At 40.3% G+C, this 18212-nt stretch overlaps 1 long non-coding RNA gene across 1 annotated transcript in view; it reads right to left on the bottom strand.

Annotated features, from left to right (window-relative positions):
* Positions 1-7854: 7854 nt before the first annotated feature.
* The window catches only part of LOC134540787 (uncharacterized), a 660317-nt gene continuing 649959 nt past the window's right edge, over positions 7855-18212 (bottom strand). The window contains exon 3 of the long non-coding RNA XR_010076512.1: positions 7855-9788. This is a non-coding gene — a long non-coding RNA (uncharacterized LOC134540787). The remainder of the gene's footprint in view (positions 9789-18212) is intronic.

Here is an 18212-nt window from a genome sequence, read left to right as displayed (position 1 = left end):
TTATTCTTCTTCGTCTGACGGCCGGGCATTCAGCCTGCAACCGCCGTGCACGACTGCCAGCTTCCCAAATTGCAGGGGGTCCGTGAACCCCTGCCCCCTACCCCCTACTCCCTACCACACTACCCCACTACCCCACTACCCCACTACCACACTACCCCACTACCACACTACCCCCTACCACACTACCCCCTACCACCTTACCCCATGCCACACTACCCCCTACCACACTACCCCCTACCACACTACCCCACTACCCCACTACCCCACTAACACACTACCCCCTACTCCCTACCATATTACCCCCTACCACACTACCCCCTACCACACTACCCCCTACCACACTACACCCTACCTCCTTACCACCAACACACACATCACAAAAAGTCCTCAAAAAAGGAGATGCATACAGGCGGCTACCGAAGGACCTATCATCCCCCACAGCGCTCTCGAAACAACACATATAAGCATAGAGACATGTGTATATGCATACATATGAATATACCTACTTGAGACTTCCCGATGTTCTGTTTTCAGGCAAGAGTTGCGTATTGTATTAACCGGTGCTCTAAAAATTTGGTTACTGAACATTTCGCATCTTGTATTTTTAATTTTTTTTTTTGCTTGCGCAGTTTGTAAACCCGGACTCCTAGCGATGGAGAGAGAGAGAGAGAGAGAGTGAGTGAGAGAGAAAGGGGGGGGGATTGGATTGTTGGGTTCGCTGGCCTTGTCGAGCTCACCACATGTTGCCGCATCTCGCTGAAGTACAGGCCACGCCGATAGTTTTGAACCATCACTACTACTAGATCGAAGAAGACAATTTTTTTGCTTCTAAACTTGTGTTAGAATTATTTACTTAAGAATAAAAATCTTATATTATTCAGTTGATTATACAATTACTCGGGTGTAATTTTACGTGAATATTTCAGTTCCGTTTACAAAAAAAAAAGTGTAATGCTCTGCGGTAGTTTTAAGTGCTGACTTGCTGACATCAAGCGGGTAAGAGCCTCTTCTTAAGCATATAATTTACTTATAATACGATTAAATTATAGAATCACAAGTAACTTGAACACGAAAAACTAACCTATTATATGAGGAAATAAATGTCTTATATTATTGATGATCAAACAAACACTTTATAAAGAGTTTACAAAATTTTAAGTTCCTTACTATGTACCCTTATCAGATTCGTACAAACTTGTTATAATTCTAAACATACATTTTTATTACTTAAATTAAAATTTTTCTTTTACTGTGTAGTTAAATCTGATATTTTTATTAAACTAACATTTACTGTACCTTATCCTGAAGCTGAAGCAGTCACATTTTCTAAAAAAAAAAAAAAAGTTTTTCACTACCTGAAATATTTTTTGATAATTCTGTAAAGACAAGTAGCTTTTAAACAAGTAGTAATTCAGTATTAAGAGTTCTGAAGATGCTAACTTAATTTTATTATTTTTTAAAAGGGTATTATTAAATCGTTAGATGCATAATTTCTTAATGTTAAACTTACACAGTATAGACAAAAGTCTATAAAGTTCTTAATTTCATTCATCTCAAGTGACACAAGTTGAGATGTACTAGACGGTGTGCATATTTGTGGTCGCATAACATCAATTTTTCCATGTGTGATTCAAGAGTATTAAAACAATAAACTAATTCCTCACATCAACGTACAAACGCACTTCGAATGTAGTAATATATACTCACTAAATCTTGTTACTATAAATAGCCTCAAATTCTGGGGTTTCAGTGCTTGGTGTGAATAGTATCAGAATATTTAACGAAAACAGTTTAATTGGAAAAGTTCGTGTACGCTCGTGTCTTTTCGGCTGTCTCAAGAAGTGCTTCGTCAAGCCGTAAGTACGGCAAACAAGCTCTTGCTTGAGCATGCAGTCTTCCTGAAGCTCGTCTTGTTCGTGGACTATGAAACATGGAGATTGAAATCGCTGCCTTGAGAAACAAGACTGTCTTTGTCAAGACGGTCTCAAGACATTGCTCAAGATGCGACTATAAATACCAGCCCAAGAGGTTTTAATGATACGCTGAGGTAGAATGAGTATATTTCTTCCCGAACTTCGTTTTTAAACTGTATTTTCACGCCTGGAATGGCGTTTTTTTTTTTCAGAATGGGTTTTAGGCATTAAACTCCCCGGCAAAAGAAAGTTTTAAGGCACCCAAGAGACTTGAGATGCGCCTTTAATTTCATTTTTAAGGCACATGCAAGTACTATGTATGCGCGCCAGTTCACAGCCAAGCGCTTAGAGGCGACATCGCGCCAGAAGCACCAGCGAGCGTCGCACTTATCATCTCCTCCCCAATGGTACATGATCGCAGGAGACCGGAAAAATTCGCGGATTCATTTCGTGATAGGCTGAAATTCGAACATGTGTACAATTCTGCTGGTTCTGCTATTGGCTCCCAGTTTAACTGGAGTTCTCTGGGCCAATGAGAGACTATCGACCAAAGAAGCGTCGAATCACAAGCTACCCAGTGCAGACGCCTCACAATTTTGTACCGAATGAACACGCGTGTTTACTTGAGATGTGCAGAGGATAATGGAGGCTATCCTAGAGGTAATTGAATCCGCGAATTTTTCCGGTCCCTAATCATCGCTGATGGCAAGCGTCTTTTGTAAAGGGTAACAAAAAAAAAGGGGGGGGGTGGGAGAAGGGGAGAAGTTATCCGACCGGACACAAGGAAGTGAGCGGATATGGGTTTGTGCGCGGGGTCTCTGCCGTTCCCCCCACGACAGAGAACCGAAAAAAAAAAGGGAGGAGAAAGAGAAGAAGAAGAAGAAAAAAACAGGAGAAAATTGTATCATCGTCGTAATCTGTCGGAGGTTTCCGGGGCCAAGTAGATACCAGGCCCTTTCGGCGCCTCTTAAAAGTCGAAGTTCCGCCTGTCTTCCCCTTCTCCGCACTTGGCGGCGGAGACACCCTCCAATAGGGGCGCGGCATTCTGTAGGCTCAAAACGCGGATGCGCGAACAACAACTTCCCCCTCTCCTTCTCTAAAGACAGCGCTAATTGGCGGCGGCGAGGGCGACTGATGGCATGGGCGCCAGTTCCGAGAAACTACATACAATCGCCGGCGCCTGCAGCCGTAATCGACATCTCGACGGACGGAGGAAGTCTCGGCGATACCGCCCTCTGTAGCCCGACAAGGGCTGGGCTCTAAGCGTGTCCTCGTGCGTTGCACGCGAATTTCAGCCTTAGTGCACGTTGCCTCTGGAGTCTGGATTATTATCAACGATTGTTTTTGAGGACTCGTTGGTAGGGACACGAAGAAAAAAAAAATTGGTTGTCTGTAAAGTCGGTTTACGGTTCGATAGTTTAACGTGATAACGTCATAACAAAACATTGATGAAATGATTGCATACTTTTATGAAGAAAATTGAATCATTTTTTTTATTGAATTATCACTATTTTGTATGGATACAAAGAAGGAGTGAAATGAAATATACAATTTAATTGATAAATTTACTTTTATTTGCACTCATTAATTCAAATATCTATGTTTTTTACTTTAACAAAGAGATTATTTTAACTGTAACTTTTATACATGTTTGCTATTTAACTTCTTCCAATCTGTGTTATTCTGTTAAGGATAGGACGATGATAGGAAAAGTAGGAAACGAATGGGAGTGTTTCAATTTCAAGTTTAATGTGCCTCGAAAAAGTCAAATCGATGGTTGCTCCAATCGAGTGTAAGAGAGATAGATGCGGCGCAAGCGTACAATGAGATTAACGGGACACAGCGTAACGGGCCAATGTGCGTAACGGGACACTTTTTCGTGCGTGCAGCCGGCGTTCATCGATATATTAGACGTTGTCACGTCAAAAAAAAATTATTCGCGGATTCCGTTCGTAACATACATACTTCAAATAAAAATAGTTTTACCTTTGTTCTACTTACGCCGTTGGTTCACAGTTACATCTGGAGGACTGCAGGTCAATCAGAGACCCTCAGCCGAAGCAGTATCGAATAACGAGTCACCCAGTTGAGACGGTATCGCATGTCAACAGCCAATGGGAACAGGCGAGACCTCGGGTTTGAAGACGATCGTGGAGTCCTTCCTGGATGGAGGTCATCAAACCCCGCGAATTTTTACAGTCCATAAGACTGGACTTCCAAATACTGTGGCGAGGGGCGGGAGGTCACTGTAAGGCCTGCCAGTTTATCGCTAGCTTTAGTATTGACATATTTTTTTTTTTTACCAAGCTTATCAGCAACGACAGAGGCTCCAACTCCTCTTAGCCCCACCGGGAGATAACAGGGTGTCGCGCGAGACGGGGTTGGAAAAGGATTCTTTCTTCGTGGAACGCGGAGCGTAGGGATGATACCGATTCATCGATATATCAAAATATCGATATTTACGGTTCAAAAATCGATATTTTAATATTTGATATCGATATTTTGTTTTGATGATTAAATTTTTAATAATATATTTCTTTCCTTTTTTATTTTCCCTTCATTCCGTATTTTCTACTCTCCTTTCTTCTTTCCTTTTTTCTTTCCTTATTCCTTTTTTCCTTCATTCCAGATTTATTTTCTTCTTTACCTTCCTTCTGCCCTTTTTTCCTTCTTCATTTATTTATTTCCTTGTGTACTTTCTTCCTTTCTTATTTCCGTCTGTTCTTCATTCCTTCTGACGTCTTTCTAACTTTCTATCTCTCTTTTCTTCCCCTTGTTAGCAATCCGCGGGCGTGTACACGACATGATGCGTGCAGCCGCCAGGGAGTCTACAGGCCGCGCATGCGAACAGCAGCTACTCAGTCCTGCATTCCGGACGAACGATCGGTGATTCACTGCCACGAGATAAATACGTACATGCATACATGTATGCGTGTGTGTGTGTGTGTGTCATTGGCCTACGTGAAATCCGTATGCAGCCAGGTCACCGAGGTGGTTGTTGTTGTTTCTGGTACCTACCTCCCGTCGCTGTCCGCCAGGGGCGCGTGCCGACTCGTGCACGCGAGTCTGCCAGCACGTGCCACACTCCGGCACGTGAGCGGGCGAACAGCGCTGACACGGAGCTCCCCCCTGCTGCAGCTCTCGAAGGGACAGTCACCGGCGACGCGCCGTCGTCAAGTTCTGTTTGCGAAACGGAGAAACGGGGTATGTGTCGTTTTGCCTAAAGGCGTTTTGCCTAATTTCAGGCAAAACGCCGTTTAGGCAAAACACCGTTAGGCAAAACGCCGTTAGGCAAAACGCCGTTAGGCAAAACGCCGTTAGGCAAATCGCCTTTAGGCAAATAGCCATTAGGCAAATCGCCTTTAGGCAAATAGCCGTTAGGCAAATCGCCTTTAGGCAGATCGCCTTTAGGCAAATAGCCGTTAGGCAATTCGACGTTAGGCAAAACGACTTTAGGCGAAATGACTTTAGGCAAATCGCCGTAACGAATTCATGTTTAGGCAAACCCCCTTTAGGCAAATCGCCTGTTACTGGAGAAACGGAGACCAGAAGAATGGATTGAGCTTTAAAAAAAGGAGGAAGGGGGGGGGGGGGTGATGGTGTTTGTCTGTAAAGTCGGTTTACGGCGATAATTTTACGTGACAACTAGAGACCGGAAAAAATTGGCGGATTCATTTCGTGATGGGTTTAAATTCAAAACATGTGTACAATTCTGCTGGTTCTGCTATTGGCTCGCCGTTTAACTGGAGCTCTCTGGGCCAATGAGAGACTATCGACCAAAGAAGCGTTGCATCACAAGCTACCCAGTGGAGACGCCTCACAATTTAGTACCCAATGAACACGCGTGTTTACTTGAGAAATGCAGAGGATAATGGAGGCTGTCCTAGAGGTCATTGAATCCGCGAATTTTTCCGGTCCCTAATGATAACGCCATAAGAAAACATTAATGAAAAATTGCATACTTTTTAAATTTTCAAATATTATTTACAGTTTTTGCAAATTTAATTTTAAAAAATTGTTTAAATAGATTTACGAACAATTAGTTATAGAAATAAACTGATATCAAATCAATGTCAAAAATTTGTTAATTTGAAAAGATTAAATTGGATAAATAAATCAAATTTTTTAAAATTCTGCTTTTAAAAAGCCCGCCTTAACCTGTTTGACATTATAGAAGATTTTTCTCGCACGGTGGTTGGCCGGTTCTTGCACGCTCTGCTCAGGCGGAACGTGACAAAGAGTCATGCTTTTTTTTTCGTGCGTGCAGCCGGCGTTCATCGATTTATAAGACGTTATCAACGTCAAAAAAAATTGTTCTGACACCATTCTCGACATTTTGAGAGAACAGCTGAAGGCCCTTCCGAAAAAAAAAAAACATTTCAGAAATGTTTCCAGTCATGGAATCAACATATATATGCGCATCGCTAGCCCGGGAGAGTATTTTGAAGGAGCCAAGTTCAAATTTGATTTGTTCGTATAAAATTATTTTACCGTATAATTAGAGACCGGAAAAATTCGCGGTTTCGATGGCCTTCAGTATAGAATGCACATTCCCGTGTACACTTGGGCAAACAACGCAAGTTCATTGGCTGCCGTCTTGTAAGTCGTCTCATCTGGTTCGTCTGTGATTCAATCCTTCTTCGGTTGAGGGTTTATAACTGGTTGAGATTCGTCCAGATGAACAGTAAGCCCATAACAAAATCATATAAGAGGTATAAGTATTTAAATTCTAGCTTATCGCCGAATGACTCCGCGAATTTTTCTGGTCTGTACGTATAATTTATCGCATCTTATATTCCACGTATGCGAACAAATATGGCTGGTACACGATAATAGCGACCTAATAACATTTTTTTTTTTGACAAAAGATTGTCAAGGTGTGCCATCGGATGGCCGTCAATGCTTCTATGTCTCGGGACTGGAAAAATCTGCTGGTTAAATATCGCCAGGATAGACTCCATGATCCTCTGCACACTCCGGGCAAACGTCACCTGTTCATTGTCTGCTTGCTGACTCGCGAGGCGTCTCTATTGGATGACTTATTGTTCGATACTTCTTTGCTTTGAGGTCTCTTATTGGCCCACAGTCCTCCAGATTAACAGTGAACCCTACAGCAGAAACAGCACGAAAATATAATTATTCGAATTTCAGCATATCACGAAACAAATCCGCGATTTTTTTTTTCACGCTCTATCTATGCCACAGTTAAAGCTACAGTTATTTCGCGGATTAATTTCAATTTAGACTATTCTGCACTAGCTTATGTAAGCTAAATCCTCTTTTTGAAATGAGTAATAAGTTTGTTAAATCATGTTTGTTTTTTATTTATTTATATTGGCTGCCTCCAGCAGATGAAAACAAGATGGCGGACGCGACATCATACTAGCTGGCGATATACATACTTTGACATTAGGGGTGGGAGGTCAGTCTGTCAGTGGCTCTCTTGGAGAAAGGATCCGTCACCATTTTCATATTTGCCCTCACCAGGTTCGAACCGAGGACTCCGAGCTCCATGGAATAAGTGGGTTTTTAATTAAAATTTTATTGAAATGGTATGTTATGTAATATGTGTATGTAATGTAATAATTTCAAAATGCGGATATTTTTATTAAAATGTTTATTAATTACATTTTTATTGATTAAAAAATTAATCTGTTTTTCAAGCATTAAAATACGGATTTTCAAGATGGCTACCATAGTTAAAAGTGCAGCAGTGACCTCATAATTCAATATTGTGGCCATTACATCGTAATGGACGAAGTCACGACCTCGACGGCTTAGTGCGGCTTGCTTTTATGACTTTTAAGTCGCTTTTAGGACATTTCTTGCCATTGACATTTCTAAGGACTAAAACGGGAAAGTTTCCCTCAAAATGTAAAATTTTTTTGAAATCGGATTATAATTATTTTTGAGAATAATACAGTAAATTTGAAATTTTGACTTTTTTTTTGGGCGAAATTTTTGGAAAATCTTTAACGTCAAGGTCATCCAAGATGGTCGTCGTGACATCACAATAGAAGATGGTGGACATCTGCACCAGCACCTCTCCCCTACTTCCTGTACCAGGATGTACCAATATATACTACTTGAGTCTTTGGAATAGCGGCCTTAGTGTCCTCACATCACGCAGAATTATCGAGCACAGCTAGCGTTCTGCTTATTTGCAGATGTTCCCGTAAAGTGCTGCAACGGCAATACGTGCTTTGCAGATAAGATAACACTTCAGAGCTTCTAAGATTAGTCACGTGTGTTATTTCGTTTCACAGCATTATGATGTTCCGTAAGTAGAATAGTTTGACCTGTTCTGACCTTGGAGTAGGAGAGTTAAGCAATAGCCGACTGCTATCTTGGATTACCTTAATCGCTCAATTTTTTCCCTTGTCAGCCATCTTGACCAGGTTATTGAAAATATTTAAAAATATCGAAAACATTCCAAATTTAATTTTAAAATTCAGGCAATCTTAACATTTATATACGAAGCTACTTACTTACTCTTTCATTTCTTTTTAGCAGCAGACATCCTTACAATTCGTAAGAATCTGTGAAAATTTATTTTATAAAATGGAAGCAAATTATCTATTAAATGTTTAATAGTATTTTTTATAATATAGTTGCCATTGATAAGTTTGAAAACATTGCTAAATGAAGAATTGTAAATTTCCGAACACTTTTATGCTTAAAATACACTGTTTTTGCAGTATTTCTTCAGCAGCATCCATACAGATTTTAAAATAATTGCTTTTATAAAAATGTATTATTTGTTACATACATACACACACACACACACACACACACACACACATATATATATATTCCATACAAATATATTGCAAAATTTCCATTTTTCTGGTAGAGTGTTACAAAGTAATAATTTGACAACTAGATTCCAAATTCTTTGTATGTAAGGTTACCAATAATTGATTGTTTTTACCGTCCGTCATTCTTTGAATGTTATGGCAGTATATTATCATTAGTTTATAAACTATCTTGACATTCAGGTTGAACCGCATCACAGTATAATTGTGTACAGACGTTTCGCTCTGAATTGTAGGAGGGATCTTCAGGGTGGAAGAAATACTGAGGGCTGTTAGGTGCTAGGTGTATATATGTATATATTTGCCAAGGGTCTTATTAAGGTAACCAATCACGAAAGACCACCTCCAATTGGCTATAGTTTTCACCCAGAGGAGGGCTCTCCTGCCACTGGATTCTGTGTTGGCCAATCATGCATGGTATCGTCCCATTGGCTATTGCTATTGGCTAATCAGAGCTACAGCCAAGTGGTGTTCGTTTTTAATTTTTCCATAAGTTTTGTCCATGTTTCACCCAGGTTATATCTTCTCTGCTGGCTGTGTGTTTCAATATCTCTGAATTTAGGACATGAGTAAACTACAGCTAAGTTATAACTGTACACAAAAAAAATTTATATAACTAGTAGTTTTAAGACATGGCAAAGACTTATCTCTAGGGACAGGAAAAATTCGCGGATTCAATGACCTCTAGTATAGCCTCCATTATCCTCTGCATTTCTCAAGTAAACACGCGTGTTCATTGGGTACTAAATTGTGAGGCGTCTCCACTGGGTAGCTTGTGATTCGACGCTTCTTTGGTCGATAGTCTCTTATTGGCCCAGACAGTTCCAGTTAAACTGCGAGCCAATAGCAGAACCAGCAGAGTTGTACACATGTTTGAATTTCAGCCTATCACGAAACGAATCCGCGAATTTTTCCGGTCTCTACTTATCTCTTTAATAATGTGAACTGACCTGAAATGACTGGATCGCTACATCCAACCGCTTGATCAACACCTCTCTCCGCAAGCGATACTCCTGCTGCAACTCTGCTCGCAGTTCTTCGAGTCGGCGCCACTGGTCGTCTGAAAGCACCCCAGTGAAAAGAGGCTTGCCAATCAGGTCAGGTGAAGCTCCTGCTAATACCTCCTTTCTGTAATTATTCATGTTGACTATGGTTTCAAATATTTTCCAAAAATCCACAATGTGTTTGTTGAATTGGCGAATGTCCAGCTGTGAACGGTTTGTGGTTCTCCTGTTTGTAGTAGCTAGCGTGTTCTTTGACTCTTGTAGTCACCTTGCTTCGTCCAACATTGCGATGCTCCCTTGAATGCAATAAGTTACAAACTATCTAGCCATACTTTTGGAATACAGACGAAACACACACAATAATAAAACCTTCAGAAAAAAATCTGTCTACACTCAGTATAGAATAAAACTCCAGCTAAACAATTTGCTGTAATCTATAACAAAGTACCATGTACTATGGCTAGTTAACATAAAACAGTAAGTTTTTTTGCTTTATTCTTGACAATTATATTTAGCATTCATAAAAAAAGTGTTTATTTTTTACGTAAAGTAGATTTTAAAGTAATTTTGTTGCTACTTAATTCTGCCTTTTAAATTATTGGTGCCCCATAATTATCTCGCCTTTCTTTTACGTTGAAAGAAAAAATATTGTGGACGTCTCATAATTAGAGACCTGAAAAATTCGCGGGTTCATTACGTGCTATGCTAAAATTCAAATAATTATACCTTAGTGCTGCTTCTGCCATTTGTTCACTGTTAATCTGGAGGACTGAGGGCCAATTAGAGACCCTCACTCATAGAAGTGTCGAATCACAGGCCACCCAGTCGAGACGACTCACAAGTCAGCAGCCAATGAACAGTTGGCATTTGCCCGAGTGTGTAGAGGATATTGGAGTATATCCTGGAGGTCATTGAACCCGCGAATTTTTCCGGTCTCTACTCATAATATTTTGAGGGCCTTGTTTGCTCAGCCTAATTCGTAGTGGCATATAATTAAAAGTGAAAGACACTTTGTTGAACAGTAAAAATCAGCTTTATACATCGTAAAAAATTATTTCCTTTTAAAAGTATGAGGAAAAATTGTCTGCCAATAAATGTGTTTCACATTGAAAAAAAAAGCAATATTTTTGAGAGGCCTTCTTTAAGTAGGAATTCTCCGAATTCTCACTTTGATTACGTTATCACACAAACAGAGGAAAAAAAAAACACTTTTGATAAGTTATCTGGGGGCGTGTACACTGCGTGTTTTCACACGTTATTTTTTATAAGTCTTGTTTTTTACATCTGCCACGCCACCATTTACCGCTCCCCCTCCAACCACCGCATTAACCTTGTAACGTAGCTATAGAACTGTCATGTTGACTTGAGCACTGAAACAAATACTAGTGATAGCAGCACCATAGCACGCCTTTCTGATTTTCTCATGCACTTTCTAAGCTGCAATTATTTCTCTTTATAACCATTTAAAGTGTATAAAATGTGTTCAATGATAGTTACGCTATCATAAAGTTTCATTTGGCACATTTTGCATTTGATAAGAGTAAGCGACAAAACTAAGTTTTATGGAAAACTTTCTGCATACTTTAAATTTTTTTTTCCTGCTAATTGAATGCATATAGACACAGACGAGCATGGTATCCAGAGTGACTATAGTCGACTAAAAGCTGTTCCCAAAACTCTCACCCCTCCCCTCCCCCCCCTTCAAGAATATCTGCGTGTCCACGCCGAAATACCACAACGTCGAACGTACAATAACGCCGAATACCATAACGCAGAATGCCAAATTGACCACAACGCCAACAGCTAGAAAACTGCTGTGTACCACAACGCCAAAATACAGTAACGCCGAAAAATGTTGCTGCGGGTAGGGGGAGGGGAGCACAGGAGCAAATTGAAAAACAACTGAATGCATTTGGTGCTAACCTTACCTAACCTAACCTTTGTGGCAGTCCTGCAATGACATTTTTCGGGGTTAATGTATTTCGGCGTTGTGGTAATTCGGCATTGTGGTACACAGCAGTTTTATAGCTGTCAGCGTTGTAGTCAATTTGGAATTCGGCGTTATGGTTTTCGGCGTTATTGTACGTTCGGCGTTGTGGTGCGCCCCCCCCCCCCCCTCTCGCACACCGACGTCCCCCGATGATCACGAAAGTGACTATATACGAATTAATGGCTTCAGACTCGGGTCCGCCATACGGATGACATCACCGAAAAGGTGAGCTCTGCGCATGTGCGGAATTCGGGGAACAGATCGGCAACGGATATGACACCGAAATCAGTTCCCTAAAAGTAAGGGACTGGCCGTGTCCTGTCGCGCTCAAGGAATACGGTTAGGGAACAGGTGTAGCATATTCAACACCTAAAACCCTTATTTTTTTTTGTGTTGCAGAGATTCGGCGGATTACATCCTGGAGTTCACCGAACACGCGAATTTTTTTCCCCAGTCACCAGTATCTAATTAGAGACCTGAAAAACTCGCGGATTCATTTCGTGATAGTCTAGAATCCAAAAACGTTTGCCCTTTTTACTGCATCAGTGATTGGGCCACAGTTTATCTGGATGATACTCGGCCAATGAAAAACCTTAAACAAAAGAAGTATCAAATCACTAGCGTCCCAGTTAACAGGTGTCACAAGTCAGTAGCCAATGAGCAGATGTAATTTTCCCGAGTGAACAGAGGATCGTGGAGTATATCCTACAGGTCATTGAAATCGCGAATTTTTCCGGTCTCTACTAGTAATTGGCTCGTAGTCCTTCAAAACGAGTCTACGTGTGCTCCAAACAAGTGTACAAACATTTGCAGCAAGGACCTTCACCAAGTAATGATGCGAATTTTGGAACGTCTTTAGTCCAGCGTTTGAGGTCCGGCTTTCGATCCTCGGACCGTCCGCGGCAGTTTGTGAAGACGAGGAAAAAAAATTAAGGGGAACTCTTTGGGGCATGTATTATACGCGAAAAAAAAAACAAGAGTTCATTCGACTGCAATAAGTAGGGGCATGCATATTTCGCGAAAAGATTCCGATGCTAGCTGAAAGTTAAAACACTGTAGCATCGTCTGTGTCTCGTGATTGGGTGAGTTTCTTTCAGGTCAATATCGTTTGTTACAACACCAATCACAGTGAGTCAGTGCGGAAGCAAACACGTTCTGAGTGGCTCGGTCAAATAAGGCAACGACTTCCCTGGCAGACGTCCGCCAATCACAAGGAAGAAACCGCTGGTGTGAGTATAACTTGTTGCAGTCTAATAGGCGTTCAGATTTATTCGCGAAAAATGACTGCCCCTAGCAATAAGGAATGCGATTGTTCCCTTGTGATTGGCGGCCGTCGGCAAGAAAAGCCATAGCCCTGTTCAGCCGGGCCATTCAGGACGCGTTCGCTTCCGCACTGAATGGCTGTGATTGGTGCGCTGACGGTAGACATGCGCCTGAAATAAACCCCAGCCAACCACGAAACACAAGACAAATGCTACACAGTTTCAGCACACAGCTGGTCTAGAAATCTTTTCGCGATAAATTCGCGGCCTTAGGGATCACTCATGCAATTGTTTTTAAAATTATAAATGAATAGTTTTTACTACTGTTTTATTTTATCAATAGATAAATATTATTATTCATACTACCTTTTATAGGTATAATGTTTAATATGCCTCGTAGAGCATAAACAGAACTAAACATTACAACTTTCATGGGATTACACGTGAATCTTGTTGCTTATTGTGTTATTAGTAGAGACCTGAAAAATTCGCAGATTCATTTCGTGTTATGCTAAAATTCAAATAATTATACCTTAGTGCTGCTACTGCCATTGGTTCACTGTTAATCTGGAGGACTGAGGGCCATTTAGAGATACTCACTCATAGAAGTGTCGAATCACAGGCCACCCAGTCGAGACGACTCACAAGTCAGCAGCCAATGAACAGTTGGCATTTGCCCGAGTGTGTAGAGGATATTGGAGTCTATCCTGAAGGTCAAATAACCCGCGAATTTTTCCGGTCTCTTAGTTATTAGTAGGGCCATGCATATTTAGCGAAAAGATTCCGAGACTAGCTGAAAGTCAAAACTCTGTAGCATCATCTGTGTTTCGTGGTTGTGTGGGTTTCTGTCAGGTACATGTCGACAGTCACAGAACCAATCACAGTAATTCAGTGCGGAAGCCAAAGCGTCCTGAGTGGCTCGGTCAAAAAGAACAACGGCTTCTCTCGCAAAAAGGCCGCCAATTACAAGGAAGAAACCGCTTGTGAGGGCATACCTTGTTGCAATCTAATAGGCGTTCACATGTTTTCGCGAAAAATGCCTGCCCCTAGTTATTAGGTATAGGCTGAGATCGCAGATAAAAAATTATATGCAAGTATGCGAGCGCTAATTTATGCTATTGCGCAAGTATGCTAGTGTGAAAGTATGCAAGCTTGCAAGTGCGCAAGTATGCACTTCTCCCCTGCTGTCTTATCCTCTAGCGGTTCCCCCACCACGTACCTAACTGTTCTCCTCATGCGATCGGAATTTTCGTAACGCTCGAAAATTGTAGCTCTCCTCAGCAAAGAAGTTTCACTTTGGAAAATTTTCGGGAACCTCTTCTCTGGTCGTCCCAAGCGCACGTCAGAGTTCATTTCCAAGGCGGAGGATACACTGTGGGCAAAAAACCTGAACAACTCGAGTTATTATTTGGAGAGAGACTGGTCTGCATACCACTATACACTTGATCTGCATCCTCATTGGACCGTAGGTAGTTTTTACCCGCCCCTAAGGAAAAGAATTAGTTGTCTGTAAAGTCGGTTTACGGACGATAGTTCAACGTGACAACGTCATAACAAAACATTGATGAAATGATTGCATACTTTTATGAATAAAATTGAATCATTTTTGTTTTAATAATAAAAGAATAAATACTTGAAATTATACTAGTAATCAGATTTTTAAAATGCAAGAATAATTAACCTTTATTGCCGAAATTGTTGTTGTAATAAGCAATGAAAACCACATTAACTTTTCACTTCACTTTATAAACAGTCGACGAAACAGTTCACGTGTAGATGACTGGTAATTAATTTTAAAAACTGGCTTTTAACTATAAAGTTTAAATATAATTATGAACAAGTTTTCATATAAATAAAGTGTAATCAAATTTCTATCATCAATTATATGAATCACCATAATTTTTTAGTCAATTGTAACATAAACTATTATTACTGCACTCGCCGACAGCGTAACGGAACACAGCGTAACGGAACAATGAGCGTAACGGAACAATGTGCGCAACGGGACACTTTTTCGTGCGTGCAGCCGGCGTTCATCGATTCATTAGACGTTGTCACGTCAAAAAACCAACAACAACATTTAAAAAAAATTCAAATGACCCAGTCACATGTAATCCGGCGGGAAGGTAAACTGCGACGGCAGCCACTCGACAATGGACACCGACTAAATGGTGTACAATACTGTGACATAGTTTCTACAAAGTTCCGTCCATCTGAGATTACGAAGAACGTTTCGGTTTATTCCGTGTTAATTCTTTGTTGAAACGTCCGTACATTTCGGGTGGCCTACTCCAAGACGTTCGTGTTAAGCTAGCGAATAAGCTCTGCCTTGTTTTGGGACACAACCGTAAACTAACTCTCGGATCCGTATTCCAGCACGCGTCCAAACCGAATCACCGGCAAGGAAACAAAATCGGCAACCGTTTTATTAAACGTTGTCCCTGCGCGAGGCCAGAATCTGGTTTCAACGCATTCTAACGGACGTTTTTTTTTAACCATCGATACAACTGTTAAGGCAAACATATAGGTACTAGTGATTGCAGCACCCACCGCACAAAAACAGAACCACCTTTCTAATTTTCTCACGTACTTTTTAAGTTGCGATTATTTCTTTTTATGACCATCAAAATGTATTAAATGTATTCCAGGATAGTTTCACTATCATAAATGTTTCATTTGGCACACCAAAGTCCCACCTGATGATAACAAAAGTGACCACATGCGAGTTAACGGTGTCTGACGCGGGTCTGGTAACGGGAAATAACGCAAAATTTTCCAGGTCTCTAACACTGGGTCGAGAGCATGCACGGATCAAGAGGGTCGTTACCACAACGCCGAACGTACAATAACGCCGAATGCCAAATTGACCGCAACGCCGACAGCTAGAAAACTGCTGTGTGCCACAACGCCGAAATACAGAAACGCCGAAAAATGTTGCTGCGGGGGGGGGGGGGGGGGGGGGCACAGGTGCAAACTGAAAAATAATTGAATGAATTTGTGTACCTAACCTAACCTAGGCTAGCCTAACCTAGCCTAACCTAACCTTACCTAACCTAACCTTTGTGGCAGTCCTGCATTGTCATTTTTCGGCGTTAATGTATTTCGACGTTGTGGTGCGTCCCCGTATCAAGCAGTGTTGCTCTCCGATGAACTTGAACTGACTGTACACTCATGACAGGAGTAGTGCCGGGTTGGGTTGGGGAAGTGATGAGGGAGGGGGGGGGGGGGCTGGTATCACACGACCAGAACTCGTGGGCGAGATTAATTAGACGAGCCCCCGTCACGTTGCCAACCAATCCATTCTAAAAGAAAAAAAATCAATCCATATCGCGTCATCTTTCTGTAGCACTGAAACGCTTGCCCTTCGACCGCGTTATTAAAAATCGTCTTGACGCTCACCCGTCAGAAGTCAGCCGTACCCACTTTCCTTTGCACTTCGTTCCCTCGTCATTCTTTCTATCTCTCTTCCCCCCCCCCTCTTTTTTGCCTCTTTTCCAACCACACACCACTAACACGAGCCAGCATGTTCGTATATATATATATATATATATATATATATATATATATATTATATAATTTTATACATGAACAAAATTCAGCACTAGGCTGGTTTGCAATTTACTCGTATTATTACACTACATTATAAAAAATAAAAACACTTTTACACTGGACATTGGGACCACACTATTGAATACAATAAATTAAGGATGCTTAATTAATAATATAAATTAAGAAAAAAACCACTAAAAACTATTCCAAAAAATCACTTGGAAAAATAAAACATGAATGTAAGGATTCGAAGCTATATAATACATTATGCCACATCTGTAAAGATAGTATGTTGTAATATTTACCGGGTAGGTCACATTTCCAGTGTGCAGTCACCATTATTGTGTCGGAGTTGCAGCTGACTGTTGCTTGTGGTAGAGTTTGTAGAATTAGGTCAAAAACCCCTAGATGTTATTTTTTAAAAATTGAGACGCATTTCCTGTTTTTTTCCCCCGAGTTTTTTTTAAAATCTATAACGAAACTCACGAAATTTAAAAATACAACTTTGGAATGAAAAAAAAACGTGTCTCTCATCAAGTTATTCTGAACATATAAATTAGTCCTGTGGTGATCAAGATAAACACAATAAAATCGTGTTTCAACGCGATACTCGGCTAAAGTTATTTTTTTTTTACGATTGATTATTTCAATGAAAATTATTACTGAAAAAAAAAGACTAAATATATTTCAAAAACGCATTCTAATTGAAAAATACGAAATCACAAATTACTTAATAAAATACAAATCGATAAATTTTAACACCGCCTTATCGGTAGGTGGTGAAAAAATTAGCATATATCTATGTAACATAAAAAAATATTCGTTTGTTTGTTCGTATTTTATGCGCTGCCATACCCATCTGACTGCGATTTAATTATGAACACTTGACCCTCGAAACAAGGGGAAGGTCACACTCCAGGTGAGATTCTGATAAAACCAATCCTTAAAGCAGAACTTAATTTTTCTTGATAAAATTTCGCCATTGAATTGATAACTCATCGTTCATCCGATCTCTCATGAAATTTTGCACGCTTGACCTTCGAAACCACGGAGATATTAATAAATTAGTCTATAGAGTTATTGTCTTTTCTGAAGTTGAAGTCAACTGGTTAGCAATTGTGTTGGAAAACAGATCGTAGCTGTACAAACGATAATATGCTATAAACTTGTTAAATAGTTTGAAAGGAACTCGACAGGAAGAATCGTAATGATGCCTTCATGTAATGAATATTGCTGTACAAACATCAAACCTCTGCAAGAAATTAGGGTTAAACTTCATCATAGCAAAAAAAAAAAATGTTTTTCTAAGCAGAATGAGATGGTGGGTGGGGGAGGGTGGAGTAAGAGGTCGTTCTCATTTTGATTTAAAGTATTAACATGCCAAAGATTGTATACACAAGCTACATCTATGTTTAAAACACGAGGAAGGTCACTGATTAGGTGAGATTTTGATAAAACCAACACATAAAGCACAAATTAAGGTGTTGCCCGAGTACTATTGAGAGAAATATATAGAAATTTAAAGATATATATATATAAATGGAGGAGATAGAAAGATATAGAGACAGAGTAATAGAGAAATATAGTGATCGAGAGAAATTTAGATAAATATATAGATGTACAGTAGAGGTATAGGGATAGAGATACAAAGTGAGTGATGTAGCCTATATAGATTTATA

Source organism: Bacillus rossius, chromosome 17, assembly GCF_032445375.1.
Source record: "Bacillus rossius redtenbacheri isolate Brsri chromosome 17, Brsri_v3, whole genome shotgun sequence".
NCBI lineage: Eukaryota > Metazoa > Arthropoda > Insecta > Phasmatodea > Bacillidae > Bacillus > Bacillus rossius.
Note: the sequence above shows the minus strand (reverse complement) of the source record. Positions and strands in the feature narration are given on the sequence as shown.